Below are 17,391 nucleotides of genomic sequence, written 5' to 3'. Positions count from 1 at the left end.
TAAAAAATAATAATAATAATATTTATTACTTTTAAACACTACAAAAATGGAAAGAAAAAGAAGAGAAGAAGAAAAAAAATACAATATATAAACATTACACAACACAACATTAACACAATAAACTAAACCAAACAAGACAAAAACAATTTAAAACTGACATCATATCATTTCAATATCTTAATTTTCATTCACTTGTTTCAAGGACCTCCTCACACCTCCCTTTTTGTCTTCCACTTCTATTAATTGTTTCAGCAATTCCTTTCCATCTTCCTCTATTTTCTGTCATGCAATTGTCTTAACATATTTTAACCTTATTTTCCCTTTAATACTCTAATAATCTATTTGTACTTAATTCCTTATAACATTTCTACTAAAGCCATATAAGTTCATTCCAACATTTTTCTAACACTCATTAATTTACAATATTTTTATAAATAATCTTTAAACTTTTTCCAATCTTCTTCACCAAGCAAGGGGAACTTACCCCGTCATGGGGATTTGAACCGCCGACCTTCTGATCGGCAAGTCCTAGGCTCTGTGGTTTAACCCACAGTGCCACCCGCGTCCCTTCTTTTGGCAAAAGAGAGCAACAAATCCCCAACTGGTTTGAGGCTGGCATAAAGGACATCAAGCCAGTTCCCAGGGAGGTGGCTGTCAGAAAAGTGTTCTATCCCTAAGATGTTGGCTGTTCCAAGCCTAAAGCCTCCTGTCACAGAGTTGTCTCCAGCAGCAGTGTAGCACAGGGGGTGCCGGTGGGGCTGTGGCCTTGGGCATGGATCATTGAGGGGATTTGAAGCAGGAACCCTGCCAGATGCCCCCAATGCAGCCCAGTGTTGTTGTTGTTTTGGTCTTTTTTGTCTTTTTATTTAGATTTTCCATGATACAATTTAATTTTTTAAAAAGAGAAATAATACATAACAGAAAAGAAACATTAAATCATTATACATCAAATCATTATACAATATCCAAAAAAGAAAAGGAAAAAACATAAAATAAAATAAACCCACCACCCTGTTTCGCTTCCCTCCACCGCTACTCGTCTTCTCTAGAATCAATTTTACCCTTATCATTGCATTCTGATTGTTTTTATTTTCTCTATATACATACATATGTCATTAATAATTTATTGTTTTGATGCATCTACATTCTTAATCTAAGCATATTAGCATGTCTTTTCTAGAGCAATATTTTGTCATATAATCATCAAAGCATTGCCATTTGTTTTTAGTTTTTGATTTGACTGCTGTCGAAAAACCAATGCAGCCCAGTCTTGTGCTCCTCTCCCAGCATCAGAGCAAACAACACTCGTGGGAGGGGGCGCTGCGCCAGGCCATGCTGGGGGCGCTGCCAAGGGGGTCCTGGTTTTCACCCACCAAGTGCCATGTCACTTGGGTGGGCTCCTCCCTGCTCAGGCGAGCAGGCGGCATAGCACGACCCTGCTTGTCTCCAGTGTGGTGCAGGGTCGCTTTGGTGAAGTCAGCAATGAGAATTGGGGTGCCGCGGTGGGATCCTTCATCCTCTGCACTCCATCCTTCGTCCGCTGATGCCAAGAGTTCACTCTATGCAGCTGGCCTCCAGTTTTGCCTTTGGAGGAGGTATTAAAGAGGAGATAGGATCTGGCTCTGATTCTGTCTCATCCCCACAGTGATGCCAGCACTGGCACAAACCAACTTCACAAAGCCAATCCACCTGAAGGAGACACCACTTAATTGCCCAGTCTCAGGAACCCAGCCATTTGCCACACAATTAGCTTTGCCCACACTGAGCTTCAAAAGGAATGTCACGTGTTGGATCAATGTCTTTGCTAATGTTCAGCCATGTTTCTTAGCCTCTGATGCACCTGCTTAATCCATGCCTCGTAATTTGACTTATGTATCAAACTGACATATGCATTAAAGCCTTTGGCAGAAACGAGTGTTCTCATTTTTTGTCCACATGAGAGAACCAGAACACCTTTTACTGTATGTTCCAGTCCTCACAAGGTACCTTCCAATAATATAAGACTATATAAAATATGCAGGACAGCCTCACACCATACATTTTGAAGTACCGGTACATACAACACGCATTTGAATCATGTAGCTTCACCTAAAGAATTATGGGAATTGTAGTCTGCCCCCATCCGAAAGAAAGCTACATTTCTCAGCACACATAATGAATTAAAGTTCCCAGGATTCTTTGTAGGTTGTGGATCTGTCCATAGTTCACCAAACCTGCCTTATAACATCTGGTTGTAATGTATCTGCTTGTTTTTAATGCACAGGTGTTTAATGCTCAAATTATAGGCGGAAGGTGAGGAGGGGTCATTATTACATCCAAAAATCCCACCCCAGGCTCTTCCAAAAATTTATTTATAGTGCAGCCTCCTCTGGCACTCAAAATAGTAGTTAAGGGGAGCCAGCATAAAATACAACAGGGGACGAGCACAGAGGAAATCATGGCAAAAGATGCAGACAGAAGCAACTGCAACGTTTAAGGGTTTTGCATTAATTTTGATTACAGCTTGAACCAAAATGTTTATTCTTTCAGCACAAATTTTGAGCTGGACACGTACCACAAAAATTCAACAATGCCTTAAATACACCACTTAAACATAATGCAGATTCTAGTGATGGCAACCCAAGCCATCAGCAGTGCTGATTTTTAGAGCCAGCAGTGTCCTAGATGACCCACTGAATTATCCATCATCTTCCAAAGACAATTCATTATAAATTCATGAATGAAATCTTGCCAGCTTTCACCCGCCCCCTATATCTGACTTTACATTATTAGGGCTGACCAGAGAATGCAGCAAGCATTTGGCTCGAACCTCTGCATATCTGTTCCACACTTTGCTTCAGTCACTTTTATTCTAGCCGCCCACCCACCCACCCGCCAGCAGACTGTAACATTACAGGTAGACACGCTAACCACCTGCTAGTAAATGGCTGTAAGCTGAAGGAGCAACATGGGATAGTCATGCAGGTATCCACAGGTTTATTTGTGCGGTGGGAGAGTGTTATCAGAAGACAAATATCTACTTCTGAATTGGAGCCTCATTTTATCTTTTTCTTGCTTGCTTGCTGATAACCAGGATTTTGTAAAATGGGGAGGAAGAGAGGGGGAGAGGGAAGGAAGGAAGGAAGGAGAAAAGCTGAGGAGGAGGGAAAGAAAAAGAAAAATGTCGAGGTATAAATGTGTTGAGCAGGGAAAAAGAAACAAAATCCTTTCTTAAGTTTTGGTCAGTAAACAAACCTAGAGAGAATAGTTTTTTCAGTGTGTTGACGATGTTCTGGCAGTTCATTAATCCCAGCAAAATCTCTCCAAAGTTACTGATGCGTGGATTCCATTTTCAAATTTCTCATTAGTTCCTCTTTATGGATTAAATGCTGATGTTCACGAGTGAATGCACACAGCTTCAGCTGATGGATGTAATTGGGTTGTAATGGATTTTAGCTGCTGTTCCTTCTGATCTAGCCAATTTGAAATGCGGTATCAATGTATTCTCCCCATATCTCTGTTGGGAATGAGAAATTGAAACCTACAAGATGAAATTTATCAACTTTCATAAAGTCAGCTTCAACCATCATAAAACTGTATTTGAAATAAGTAGATTTGATCCCTCTGTATTCTGGGTGTCCCAACATTGATTTAGGTGCAATAAATATTACCAGCCCAGGATGACATTAACATAGCAAAAAATTTAACAGCAGGGGCATAAAACGACAAGGAAAGATTTAAAGGTTGAAAAACCTCCTTCCAGTTTTATGCATAAATAAACACAAATGATTTGCCACTGCACTGAGTCCAGCAACAAAGACTGGGTGTTTCTGTTTTCCCAAGTATGATTATTAATTCTGCAAGATGCATATTTCTTCATAGGCCTTTACTCATTGTCTGATTTTTATTTTTTTTAGAGTGAGGTCACAATGGACTGGATTGGACTCCAGTCCAATCCACTGAGTGTAGGGGAGTGAAAGGGCCTTACTCCTCCCCACCAAGTCCACCAGCCTAGCCTCTGGTTGTCCTTTCTGTACATGTGGGTACGGAATGTCCAAATGCTTCCTGTGTATATGCTATGTCCAAGTAAATCCAGGGAAGATTCTGGAGCAGATCATTAAGCAAACAGTCTGTGAGCACCTAGAAAGGAATGCTGTGATCACCAATAGTCAGCATGGATTTCTGAAAAATAAGTCATGTCAGACTAACCTGATCTTGTTTTTTGACAGAATTACAAGCCTGGTAGATGAAGGGAACGCAGTGGATGTAGCCTACCTTGATTTCAGCAAGGCATTTGACAAGGTGCCCCATGATATTCTTGTAAAGAAGCTGGTAAAATGTGGTCTTGACTATGCTACCACTCAGTGGATTTGTAACTGGCTGACTGACCGAACCCAAAGGGTGCTCATCAATGGTTCCTCTTCATCCTGGAGAAGAGTGACTAGTGGGGTGCCACAGGGTTCTGTCTTGGGCCCGGTCTTATTCAACATCTTTATCAACGACTTGGATGATGGACTCAAGGGCATCCTGATCAAATTTGCAGATGACACCAAACTGGGAGGGGTGGCTAACACCCCAGAGGACAGGATCACACTTCAAAACGACCTTGACAGATTAGAGAACTGGGCCAAAACAAACAAGATGAATTTTAATAGGGAGAAATGTAAAGTATTGCACTTGGGCAAAAAAAATGAGAGGCACAAATACAAGACGGGTGACACCTGGCTTGAGAGCAGTACATGTGAAAAGGATCTAGGAGTCTGGGTTGACCACAAACTTGACATGAGCCAACAGTGTGGCGCGGCAGCTAAAAAAGCCAATGCAATTCTGGGCTGCATCAATAGGAGTATAGCATCTAGATCAAGGGAAGTAATAGTGCCACTGTATTCTGCTCTGGTCAGACCTCACCTGGAATACTGTGTCCAGTTCTGGGCACCACAGTTCAAGAAGGACACTGACAAACTGGAACGTGTCCAGAGGAGGGCAACCAAAATGATCAAAGGCCTGGAAACGATGCCTTATGAGGAACAACTAAGGGAGCTGGGCATGTTTAGCCTAGAGAAGAGGAGGTTAAGGGGTGATATGATAGCCATGTTCAAATATATAAAAGGATGTCACATAGAGGAGGGAGAAAGGTTGTTTTCTGCTGCTCCAGAGAAGCGGACACGGAGCAATGGTTCCAAACTACAAGAAAGAAGATTCCACCTAAACATTAGGAAGAACTTCCTGACAGTAAGAGCTGTTCGACAGTGGAATTTGCTGCCAAGGAGTGTGGTGGAGTCTCCTTCTCTGGAGGTCTTTAAGCAGAGGCTTGACAACCATATGTCAGGAGTGCTCTGATGGTGTTTCCTGCTTGGCAGGGGGTTGGACTCGATGGCCCTTGTGGTCTCTTCCAACTCTATGATTCTATGATTCTATGAAATCACAAATAATTAACTCTAAACCAAGAAGTAAGAATCATAGCAAACTTAATAACTAGGCTTAGTGATTCCCCATTGTTACAACCCATCTTTTTTATATACCCAACTCCCTGGAGCTTCCTGTTACTCCCAGCTGTCTTCAAAGAAGACCTAAAAGGAACTCCACACTAAATCACTACATCTCTTCAACTGAAGAAGCCCTCATACTCCCGCAACCCAGCACTACATCACCACAGTGTGTACAGTTCAAGATGCATAGGTGAAAACCACAGGATTTATGTTAAACATTGAAATGCTACCTCAACCACTCATTTTTGGCCAAGGCACATTGAAGTGTAGGTGATGTGCAGCATTTGAATGGTCCATTCCTGTGTGCATGTCCGAGGCCAGTGGAGTAGGCCAGCTTTACACATATGCTTCTTCACACATGAGGGGATGGGCCAGGGATGGTGTGTTTTCCAGTCTGGTCCCAAACCACTCTACATCAATAGACAAGAATCAGTAGGCTCTCCAACTTCATGCCCACTGTTGGATTATCGGTTAGAGATCAATGCTGAGGGATGATTTAATGGCAGCTGATGATACTTCAAACATTGAAGTAATAACTGCAGCTTTGTGTGTTGAGAGCTTGAAAAGAAGGATTCTTCTGAAGGTATTTTCTAAGCATGCTTATTAGAGAGCAAGTCTAGTAAAATCAGTAGGGCTTACCTCTGACTAAGTAAGCTTAGGAGACACTGCTCACTCCACAGCTGTAAAATGGAAGCAAACAGCAATTTATCCCATGCCGGTGTAATGAGGTCCACTATGGTTATAAACTCTCTGCAGCATAGGGCCAAATGAAATTTGAAAAGCCTGATGGCAGGGTTTCTTCCTGAGACAAGCAAAGCTTCAGTGGAGCTTATTATAGGCCTATTGAAAATGAGCGCTTTGAAAAAGACACACCTGGTTTTGTCCTGCAAGCTGAGGGGATAACCAACAGAGAAATCATTAGATGGGAAGCCTGATGCTGGACAGAAACAACATCAAGAAAATGATACCCTTTCCCCCTTTCTTGCCTTTATGCAGGACTGTAGCTCAGTGGTAGAGCACATGCTTTGCATAAAATACATCCCAGGTGTAACCCCTGGAATCTCCAAGTAGGCCTGGAAAAGGCTCTTGTCTGAAACTCTGGAACTGCTGCTATTGTAGACAATACTGAACCAAGTGGCTGATGACCTGACTTTGTTGACATTCTCACCATACATTTAAAGCAGAACCATAACACTTTAAACAGCCATGGCTTCCTCCCGAGAATTCTGGGAGGTGTAGTGTGTTATGGGTGCTGAGAGCTATCGTTTACAGAATTCCCTAGGAAGAGGGATTGTTGGTTGACCATTCTGAGAACTGTTGCTCTGGGAGGAGAATCGTGGTCTCCTAACAACTCTAAGCACCCTTAAAAAACTACAGCTCCCATAATTCTTTGGGGGAAGCTATGGCTGTTTAAAGTGGTATCATAGTGTTCTTAAGTCATTGTGTGTATATGGTTTTTTTTTTTTTGTAACTTAGCATCCTAATGTTCTTCTGCACTTGTTGCCTTGGATACATTTTTCTGCACAGACATGTACACTTCTTTTCATTTCTTCCCACCTTGTGTAGCAATACAGTGGTACCTCAGGTTAAGTACTTCATTCGTTCCGGAGGTCCGTTCTTAACCTGAAACTGTTCTTAACCTGAAGCACCACTTTAGCTAATGGGGCCTCCTGCTGCCGCCACACCGCCGGAGCCCGATTTCTGTTCTCATCCTGAAGCAAAGTTCTTAACCTGAAGCACTATTTTTGGGTTAGCAGAGTCTGTAACCTGACGCGTATGTAACCTGAAGTGTATGTAAACCAAGGTAGCACTGTACCACACTGTTTAATTTATCCAAACGTTAGGATTTTAGAAATTATGTTTTTCCTCCATTTGGCAAATTATTTCCTTTCCTGGGTGTCTCTGTGCCCTGGGCATTCTGTTGTTTTCTGGTCAAACTTGGCAACTGATAAATCAAGTGGCCCTCCCTGGAGTGATTCTGTTTCAATAGTCCAGTCAGCCAGCCATACCCACTTCCAGAGTACTCTATTCTGACTTCTACTCTGCATTTTACACACACACACCAAATAAACCACAACAGTATTTTGGAGCCAGACTTTTAGCGCGGCTGCCCCTGTTCTGTGAAACAGTGTTGCTGCAGAGTTATGACAGGCACACATTATCTGGGCTTTCCAGAAACAATTGAAGGCATTTGTGTTCCAACAAGCATTTGCCAGCTGGAGGAATAGGTGCTTGCCATGGGTGTCTCCTTGTTTTGTTTTTGAATTCACTTACTGTTATTTTCTGTGCTGTTTTTAACTCTCTCTTTTAGCTGTTTTTATTATATTGTGTACATTGCCTTGAGACATATACGTGGTAGGTGATTGAAATAGCAGTAGTCGTAATAATAATAAAATAATAATAATAATAATAGTTGCAACCACTGAATATGCTCAGTCCTCATTGGGCTAGGTTATTTTTTAAGGAGGGGTGGAGTTGCCTTGCTATGTTATCCCCCTCCCCCAAAGACTTTTCTCCTTCAGTCAACCAGGGGGTTTCCCTGAACATGTTGACACATCTCTATTGTTTCCCACTTGCCTCATTTTGGCTACAAAACAAACACAAACGGAAACGCAGCCATTCTTCAAAATTCCCACCCCCTCCAGATATTGCTCTCCAGCCAAGTCATGCAATCAAAATGCATATACCAGGGTAAAGTGTACATTAAAATGCATATATTAATGAAAATAACATTTAAAATACATTATATTAGGGGGAATTTGCTTTGCACAAATGTATAAGTTAGGTAAAGGTGCATATAAGCTGGTGTATATTGGGACAATTGTGAACTAAAATGCTGATGAATTTTCATGAAGACTTAAAAAAAAAACCTCTACGTGGAAATTTGAAGAGTGGAAAAATGAGAAATGGAGGAAAATTGAAATGGACAGATTCATCCATGCCCATCTACAACACACAACATTCTGTAGTAACTGAGTCTACTCAATTCTCATTGGGTTGAGTTTTTTTTGGGGGGAGGGGAGGAAGGAGTGAGGAATCGACTAGGTTTCCCCTCCTGCAGATTTTCCACTCTTGCAAAACTTGGAGTTTCCCCAAGTGTGCTGATACCTCCCCTCTTCTTTCACAGTGGTCCCATTTTGGTCACTATCCTGTCAGCACACACCAATTAAGTGTGATATTAAAAGAAGCATTGGATCATTAACAATCTTCTGTTTCATACAGACAGGAAATTAAATTATGTATTATTAAAATAAATTGAGAGCTACCATTAAAATTAAACATGCATGTATGTTTCCATTATTACATGATGTAATAGCCATAATAGCTCTATTGCCATATGAGTACATTGGTTATATATTTGATTTTGTTTTAAAGATTGGATCCTGAATTCAAACCTGGCACTAAGCAACAAGAAACAATAAAATGCAATAAACACATAATCCAGAGGTGATATCACTCATTGGCAAAGAATGTGCAATCCAAGCCATGTTCAAGGTGCATTGATTTCAGTTGGGTTTTTAAATTTCTCATATTGGATCACACTAGTTCTTGACATGTTAGTCTTGCGAAGTCTCCAGTCAAATTCCTTGGCGCAGTCGTTAAAAGTCCCTCTAGTAGTGGAGATGGGAAAGACTTGGAAAAATTGCCAGTGAAGGTTTAGAGCACATCATATTATGGACCATTGCCTGATCAAGCAGCTGTGTGTGTGTGTGTGTGCGTACACACATATCAGAGGCAAAAGGGCATTCTTATCATCTCTTGGAAAAGTCCCTTTAGGTATCAGCAAAATGTGGTTACTGCTGAGACCTACAAAAAGATGTGGAGTGATGTCCTGGAAAGCCAACTCCATTTCTATGTATAAACTTAATCAAAGCCATTATCTGGCCTTTCATTATCCAAAGCTACTTATTCCATGCACTGGAAATGGTCTATTTGTGCTATCTGAGTGGTTTATATACTGTATGTGGACATTGCACCATGCTTTATTTTTCTTCGTGGTGCTCAATGGTCCACAGAGCTATTGCTCACCTTGCACCAATTTGCAGTGCCAAGCTACCCTCTGAGATAATAAACCTTAGTTCCAGGCAATAGTCTCCAGATTTAACACTGCAGCAATTCATCACCTTTTTAACTACCTCACATTAGTAATGCATGTACTATTTAGATGCATTTCTATTCCACCAAGGCTTTAAAATCTCAATTATTAAGAGCACAAAGTGGAACAGATGACTCTGTTGTTTTATTCTCACAAAGCAGTACCTAACTGGCAGTCTTCTAGGGACAATATAAATGCCTGGCGAGTTCCAGTGGCCATTTTGGGAGCAGCTTCAAACAACAGGCCTCTTATTTTGATGCTTTGATGGAAGTATAAAGCCTTGATAAATGAGGCAGAAGCCCCCTACTCTGTTACTGTTTCTTCTTGCTGATCCAAGTTGAATATGAGGAACCTGCAGCTCTCCAAATGTTGTTGAATTCCAACTCCCTTCAACCCTGTCCGTTGGCTATGTTGTCTTGGGCTACATGTTTTGTTGTTGTTGATGTTGTTGTTCTTCTTTAGATTTATGTACCGCCCTTCATCAAAAGATCTCAGGGCAGTTCACAAGATAAAAATACAAGATAAAACCACAAATAAATAGTAACAAACAGTCTGGCTTGATCTTTCCATTGGAACCACTAGATTCTCACCCTGCAAAGGAGTGCGGAACACCAAGCTCCTAGCACACTTTAGCTAGCAATTGGATTTCATTTTATTTTTTCATGGGAGTGGAAGAGGTTAGACATTGGAAAGGAATGCCTTCTCATATAGTATTCCAATGCTATGAAGGGCTCTGCACAAACAGGGCTCCAGACAGTGTTGCAGACCTATGTACAATGCCCTCACTTTTCAAATATTAGATCAGACAGACGGGTGGGCAAGAGGGGGGATGAACCAGGAGGTACATAAATATTGGGGTTGGGAGTGTCTCCAACTGCTCCCTTGATGCATTAGCTGTACACATCTCTCTGTGTGTTCTTCTAAACGATCCTTTTCTACTCTAAAAATACACAAACCTATTCTCAAAGATCCCTGAATCTGCTAGTCCCCCAGTGCCCTGAAAGGGGCTTGGATAAAGACTAGGTCCAGGCAACATTCCTCAGGGGAGAACCTTCAGAAGTTGCTGCTGTGATATCACAACAGGAAGGCACCACTCTCATGCTCAAAGGGCAAGCCCCAGTAACCCTTTCATGACATAGAACTGGAAGAAGACAAAAGATACAGAAATAGGGAAGGGCTCTTTAAGAAACATAGCTGGCCTCTTCAAGGTGGTAGAGCTTGATGTGCAAAATATCTTGTCAACTGCCTTTATAAAGCCTCAGATGAGTTCAGCTCCCTATTGACCAGTGGACACCACTTGTCTTGTGAGAAGAGAGAACAGAGTGATGGAGGGAGGCAAAGAAAACATCAGGGGTTCTCATCCCTGCCACCGTAAGCAACTTTACATTTTTTGCATCATTTGTTTTAGTACTCTAAAATTGTAATCTGCCTTGGGGGTCTTGACACACAGGCGGTATGTAAATGTAATACATAAGCGAATTGAGGTACAGTAGTATCATAGCCCGTGGGACGCGGGTGGCGCTGTGGGTAAAAGCCTCAGCGCCTAGGGCTTGCTGATCGAAAGGTCGGCGGTTCGAATCCCCGCGGCGGGGTGCGCTCCCGTTGCTTGGTCCCAGCGCCTGCCAACCTAGCAGTTCGAAAGCACCCTCGGGTGCAAGTAGATAAATAGGGACCGCTTACCAGCGGGAAGGTAAACGGCGTTTCTGTGTGCAGCTCTGGCTCGCCAGAGCAGCAATGTCACGCTGGCCATGTGACCCAGAAGTGTCTTCGGACAGCGCTGGCCCCTGGCCTCTTGAGTGAGATGGGCGCACAACCCCAGAGTCTGGCAAGACTGGCCCGTACGGGCAGGGGTACCTTTACCTTTACCTTTAGTATCATAGCCCGTTCAGCAGGGGCCACTGGGAACTGTCCAGGGTGCTGATTCCTGCTTAGAGAGTTATTTCATTGACTTAATATGCCCACCACCTCTGTGGACTGCAAGCTACAGCAGAAGCGGAAAGGAGGTATTCTAACCACTTCAATATTTTTATTGCCCCTTTCTGTGCCTATTCCAAATCTACAATTTCCCCCTTTTTAAAGGGGGAGCACAGGATTCCAAATGTGGTTGCACTACAGGTTTATGTAAAAGGGTTATGAGAGTTTTAACCTTGTTTTCAGTCTTTCCCTCGATAATACCAATATCTTTCATGAACAAACACACATACCACAAATCAGTCAGCATGGTGGGGTGTCATCTGATCTCCCAAAACTCTGCTTTGACATTTGAATATAAAATCAGATATGCACAGTGGCAAAAGTAGATAGAACGGGGATAGACATGCCGTTCTAAAGGACCATGATGGGATTTCAGCAGAACATTTAATCTACTTCCATCACTTATCTTAGAGTTCAGATATAACATTATGGGAGCACATATTAAAAAAGATAAGCTATAAACTTAGCCATGACTCAATTGTATCATTACTGGGCTATTTAAAAGACTGTTCAATCAGTGGACAGAGGATTTATTGTGAACCTTTTGACTGCTACAAAAGATATAATAGTAAAAGAACATATGCTCCTCTAATGCGACAGTAGTTGTGCAGGGGGAATTTGGACTGTTGTGTCAATGGAAACATTCCTGTTCCTGGTTGTGGTGCTGTCGTGGCTCCTGATAAGCCTTCTGCCCTGCTACTGACCTCTGCATGTTCAGTCAATTATCTATTAGAGATGGGGGAGCAATTCATTTCAGTTTACATTTGAATGCAAACCTACCTAACTTCCAATTCCCGAAACAATAGGTGACCTGAAATGCAGCTATACTTCAAAATTTGCACTTCTTTGAATTTTACAATGCTATTTTGTTTTTGTTTTCTTTTGATGGTGGGGTAATTTTGGTTCTTCATACAAAAAATATGCGCAAAAATGCATATATTCTGGGAAAGTGTGCATAAAATACATATATTCATAAAAATATAACATGCAAGAATGCATTATATTAGAAGGAAATGCATATAAAAAACACTAGAGTGCTCATGAATTTCCCTGACGTCTTCAAACACAAGCGCGTGCACACACACTGGTACAAATGTACATGCTTAGGCTCTGTATATCCTGGTGGGAACTCTAAAAGACAGTCTTTTGGAGTGGTTAGAGTTAGGGATGGCCAAGACTGCCTATTTCTAGCCTGTGTAAGTTCTTCATGTTTTTGCCCATAATGCTATTGTGTCCTTGAGGCAGCCCCCTCTTAACTACTGGGTATTTTCGTTTTTAAAAGAAAACTCTAGTACTTGGAGACTTAGGGAAGTTAAACAGGGGAGAGAAAATATTTTGAGAAAAGTTCCCCAACCTTCTATAAATCACTGAGGCTCCTGAAGTACTATAACAGAACGGGAGATCACCACACCCCTACAACTGGTTTGTTAATTTTCTCAAAATGTGTGTCTATAAAAAGTGCCTCTTCTCACAAAATACATATTTAGTTGGATATTTTGGTTAATATAAACTGCTGAGAACTGTGTCATCACATTTGAAGAAGTGTAAAACTTGGTGGATAGTCCACTTACAAGCACCACATTAGTACAAATAATGCAGAGGTGATATTTTGTAGGAATTTGCACTCCCTCACAGCCTAACCAAACTTACAGGGTGCACACAACCAATGGTTTCAGTCGCACAAAACAATTGTCCCCATCATGGCATACAAGAACCCCCCCCCCCCACACACACACACAAACATACTTTTGATTATAGGTTTATGCAGTGCTTTTTTCTAAAAAAAATATGTTTAGGGGTACTCTCATTTTGACTCAAGAAAATCACCATTTTATAGTTCAAATCAGGGAAAATAAATACTACTGCTACTCCTGCTACTCCTGCTGCTGCTGCTGCTACTACTACTACTACTGTTAATTATTAATAATAATAATAATTTATTTGTACCCCACCCATTTGGCTGGGTTTCCCCAACCACTCTGGGAGGCTTCCAACAAAGATTAAAAATACATTAAAATGTCACACATTAAAAAGTTCCCTAAACAGGGCTGCCTTCAGATGTCTTCTAAAAAATATACAGTAAATGGACAAAAGTACAAAGATTCACAAAATGTTTTTGTTGTTGTTTAGTCGTTTAGTCGTGTCCGACTCTTCGTGACCCCATGGACCAGAGAACGCCAGGCACCTCTGTCCTCCACTGCCTCCCGCAGTTTGGTCAAACTCATGCTGGTAACCTCGAAAACACTGTCCAACCATCTCATCCTCTGTCGCCCCCTTCTCCTTGTGCCCTCCATCTTTCCCAACATCAGGGTCTTTTCCAGGGAGTCTTCTCTTCTCATGAGGTGGCCAAAGTACTGGAGCCTCAGCTTCATGATCTGTCCTTCCAGTGAGCACTCAGGGCTGATTTCCTTCAGAATGGAGAGGCTTGATCTTCTTGCAGTCCATGGGACTCTCAAGAGTCTCCTCCAGCACCATAATTCAAAAGCATCAATTCTTCGGCGATCAGCCTTCTTTATGGTCCAGCTCTCACTTCCATACATCACTACTGGGAAAACCATAGCTTTAACTATACGAACCTTTGTTGGCAAGGTGATGTCTCTACTTCTCAAGATGCTGTCTAGGCCTGTCATTGCCCTTCTCCCAAGAAGCAGGCGTCTTTTAATTTCTGGGTTGCTGTCATAGTTTGCCGTGGTCGACACAGTCAAAGGCTTTTCCATTGTCAATGAAGTAGAAGTAGATGTCTTTCTGGAACTCTCTAGCTTTCTATCTATTTAAAAGTAAGCGCTCATTAGGTCCTAGTCCCAGGCAAGTGTGCAAAGGATGGTAGCCTAAGTGAAATGTCCATTAAAGTAATATTCTGGACTTTTAAAGATGTTTTGCTTCATTTCTGATCTTTCATTTCTTGGCATTTGCCCCTTGATTCTAAAAGGTCAACAGGTCAGGGGAGGAACCATGCCCTCTCTGTGCCCTCTCTGCCTCCTTCCAAATAGATCCTTGGAATAGTAAATCTGCCTGGACTCATTTTAGCCATTGGAATAATTCCCCATGAGCACTCCTCATGTGCACAGGCCTTAGTCAGAGAACTTGCATGATGGCAAGCAAGCTGAACATCTCTGATATGTCTTGGGCTTTAGATATTAGAGGATCACCTTCTCTGAACCTGCCCATCATCTCTGAAGTTCAAGCCAAGGCACTTCCCAGAGCATCTTCATCTCCAGAGGTCAGGAGAGACCTGTTAGAGAGAGAGGGTTTTCTGTGATTATGCTCCAGCTGCTGAATTAGGACTGTGCACTAGATTTAGACAAAGTCTGAATCCTATATCCATCCTGTATGCCTCATTCTTTACTGATAATCATATTACTCTGTGTCCAGTGGAAACTGTTTGAATTGCTCTTAGGTGAGCTGTTGTTGATGATCTTCAGTAGTTTCAAACAGAATTTGTAATCATATAGGTTGTTGTGGAAGAAAGACAGGAATAAAATACTTAAATAAATTAAAATGTCGAAATGCTAAAAAGTTTTTAGTTGCTTAATGATCTGGTTTTAAATTGAGCAACTCATAAATTTTCTTATTACCCAGGATCTCAGTGTAGGCACATTTTTAAAGTTATTTAAAAGAAATCTGGAAGAACTTAAAACAGTGTAATCAAGGCTATTTTAATATTTGATATGCTATTATAACAACACACCAAAGAAATGTGTCTTTAAAAAATTAATATGCCCCCATACTTACTCTGCAGATTACAATTCCCCTTGATCAACCAATGAAAGCATTCGTTGATTAATTTACCAATTAAATCAATAAAAGCTCAAGGCCCTACCACTAGCTGAATTTATTAAATTGGTAGTCCTGCAGAACTGGAACTTTCCCTAATGACTCTCCAACAAGAAGAAGTCATGTTGCTGAGAAGACAAGAAAGGTTCAGATTGTAAAAATCAACTCTCCCTCATCAGCATCAAAAAACAACAGTGAGGAATTCACTGACAGCTCTGGTGTATGAGTAGCTAGGGATACATGCCTTTGGTTTATTCATTTCCACATTTTTATTTCAGTTTTCTCCCCACTTCAAATAGAATTTTGCAGACTTAGCTTTGTGCCTTTCCACCTATGGCTGGTTGTGTGTGCGTACATCAATTTGACAGAGGCTTTGTGTGCTTTCTGACTTTGACGCTCTCTGAAGTTGCTCCTATCTGATGCAGTGACTCCAAACTGCCTGTGATCATAGGTTTCCGGGTCTCTTTGGAAGAAGACGCCTTCTGTCACACCTTGACGAGCAAATGGAGGTAGATTCACAGGACTGGTAATATGAACCCTTAGAAATCAGGAGATAAAGCTATCCTAACTCGGTGTTCCCTATAGCTTCAAATTCCACTGGTTATTCCCAACCACTAGAATTGTATAAGCTATAATATTATTTTGCAGAAATGGAGAAGTTTCTGTTGGCCTCCAACTCCCAGCATGGCCAATGTTTAGGGGTGATAAAACTTGTGTTTTGACAAAATGTGAAGGACCACAGGTTCCCCATTTTTATATAATGTATAAGAAACTGCATTGCTAGGTAAAATTCCTACGTTAGGAAAAACATTTATTCAAGTTGGCACCCCTGATGTCAAGTTAGCATACGGCAAGACAAGCAATGAACCTGAGGGTCAGGATTTTGTTACATATATTACAAGGAAGGAACCAGTAGAAGAAGGCCATTGAGTGACACAGAAGTGAAAAGGTTAACAAAAACTTTGAGGGTGGCAGTGAAACTTAAGTTGAAATCCAGTGGCCTTTGTCGGGCATCCCAGGAGCTATGGTACTTGTCTGTCTGTCTGTTTGTTTGTTTGTTTGTTTGTTTGTCCAAGGACATAGAGCAGGAATGTGGAACCTTTCTCAATCCAAGGGCCCACATGCCAGAGGCAGAAGCTGGTGAAATTGGTGTAAATTTTATCTTTCTGCTATAGGCTTGTACACACCAACATATCCACACATACACACAGGCATACACTTCAATTCCAGCTAGGCAGATAAGAGGCATTATCAGAGTTCAAGGGCACACTCTAGCCAGACCAAAATACTTAATGAGGGTGCATTTGGGGAAAGTGAGAGGGTGGCGCTGTGGTCTAAACCACAGAGCCTCTTGAGCTTGCCGATCAAAAGGTTGGAGTTTTCAATCCCTGTGATGGGGTGAGCTCCCGTTGCTCTGTCCCAGCTCCTGCGAACCTAGCAGTTCGAAAGCACACCAGTGCAAGTAGATAAGTAGGTACTGCTGCAGCAAGAAGATAAACGGCATTTCCGTGCACTCTGGTTTCTGTCATGGTGTTCCATTGCACCAGAAACTGTTTAGTCATGCTGGCCACATGACCTGGAAAGCTGTCTGTGGACAAATGTTGACTCCCTTGGCCTGAAAGTGAGATGAGTGCCGCAACCCCATAGTCGCCTTTAACTGGCCTTAACCATCCAGAGGTCCTTTACCTTTACCTGTACCTGTAAAAAGGTAAAGGGACCCCTGACCATTAGGTCCAGTCGTGGCCAACTCTGGGGTTGCGGCGCTCATCTCGCTTTACTGGCCTAGGGAGCCGGCGTACAGCTTCTGGGTCATGTGGCCAGCATGACTAAGCTGCTTCTGGCGAACCAGAGCAGCGCACGGAAATGCCGTTTACCTTCCCGCCAGAGCGGTACCTATTTATCTACTTGCACTTTGATGTGCTTTCAAACTGCTAGGTTCCAGGAGCGGGGGCTGATCAACGGGAGCTCATCCCGTCGCGGGGATTCGAACTGCCAACCTTCTGATCGGCAAGCCCTAGGCTCTGTGGTTTAACCCACAGCGCCACCTACGTCCCTTGCCACCTGTGTCCCTTGTTGTTA

The 17,391-nt window shown here is 42.1% G+C and overlaps 1 long non-coding RNA gene across 2 annotated transcripts; it reads right to left on the bottom strand.

Annotated features, from left to right (window-relative positions):
- Positions 1-2,959: 2,959 nt before the first annotated feature.
- Positions 2,960-6,720, bottom strand: LOC309358266. Of its 2 annotated transcripts, none has more exons than XR_014163383.1 (3): positions 6,455-6,720; positions 6,108-6,359; positions 2,960-3,520 (listed from the first exon to the last, which is right to left on the bottom strand). It is a non-coding gene; the product is annotated as an uncharacterized lncRNA (long non-coding RNA). The 2 variants fall into 2 exon arrangements; XR_014163384.1 differs by having other exon boundaries at positions 2,960-3,496.
- Positions 6,721-17,391: the final 10,671 nt, after the last annotated feature.

The sequence above is a fragment of the Podarcis melisellensis genome (assembly GCF_964234715.1).
Source record: "Podarcis melisellensis genome assembly, chromosome: 15".
Classification (NCBI taxonomy): domain Eukaryota; kingdom Metazoa; phylum Chordata; class Lepidosauria; order Squamata; family Lacertidae; genus Podarcis; species Podarcis melisellensis.
The sequence above is the reverse complement of the archived record's forward strand: the minus strand, read 5'-3'. Positions and strand labels throughout refer to the sequence as shown.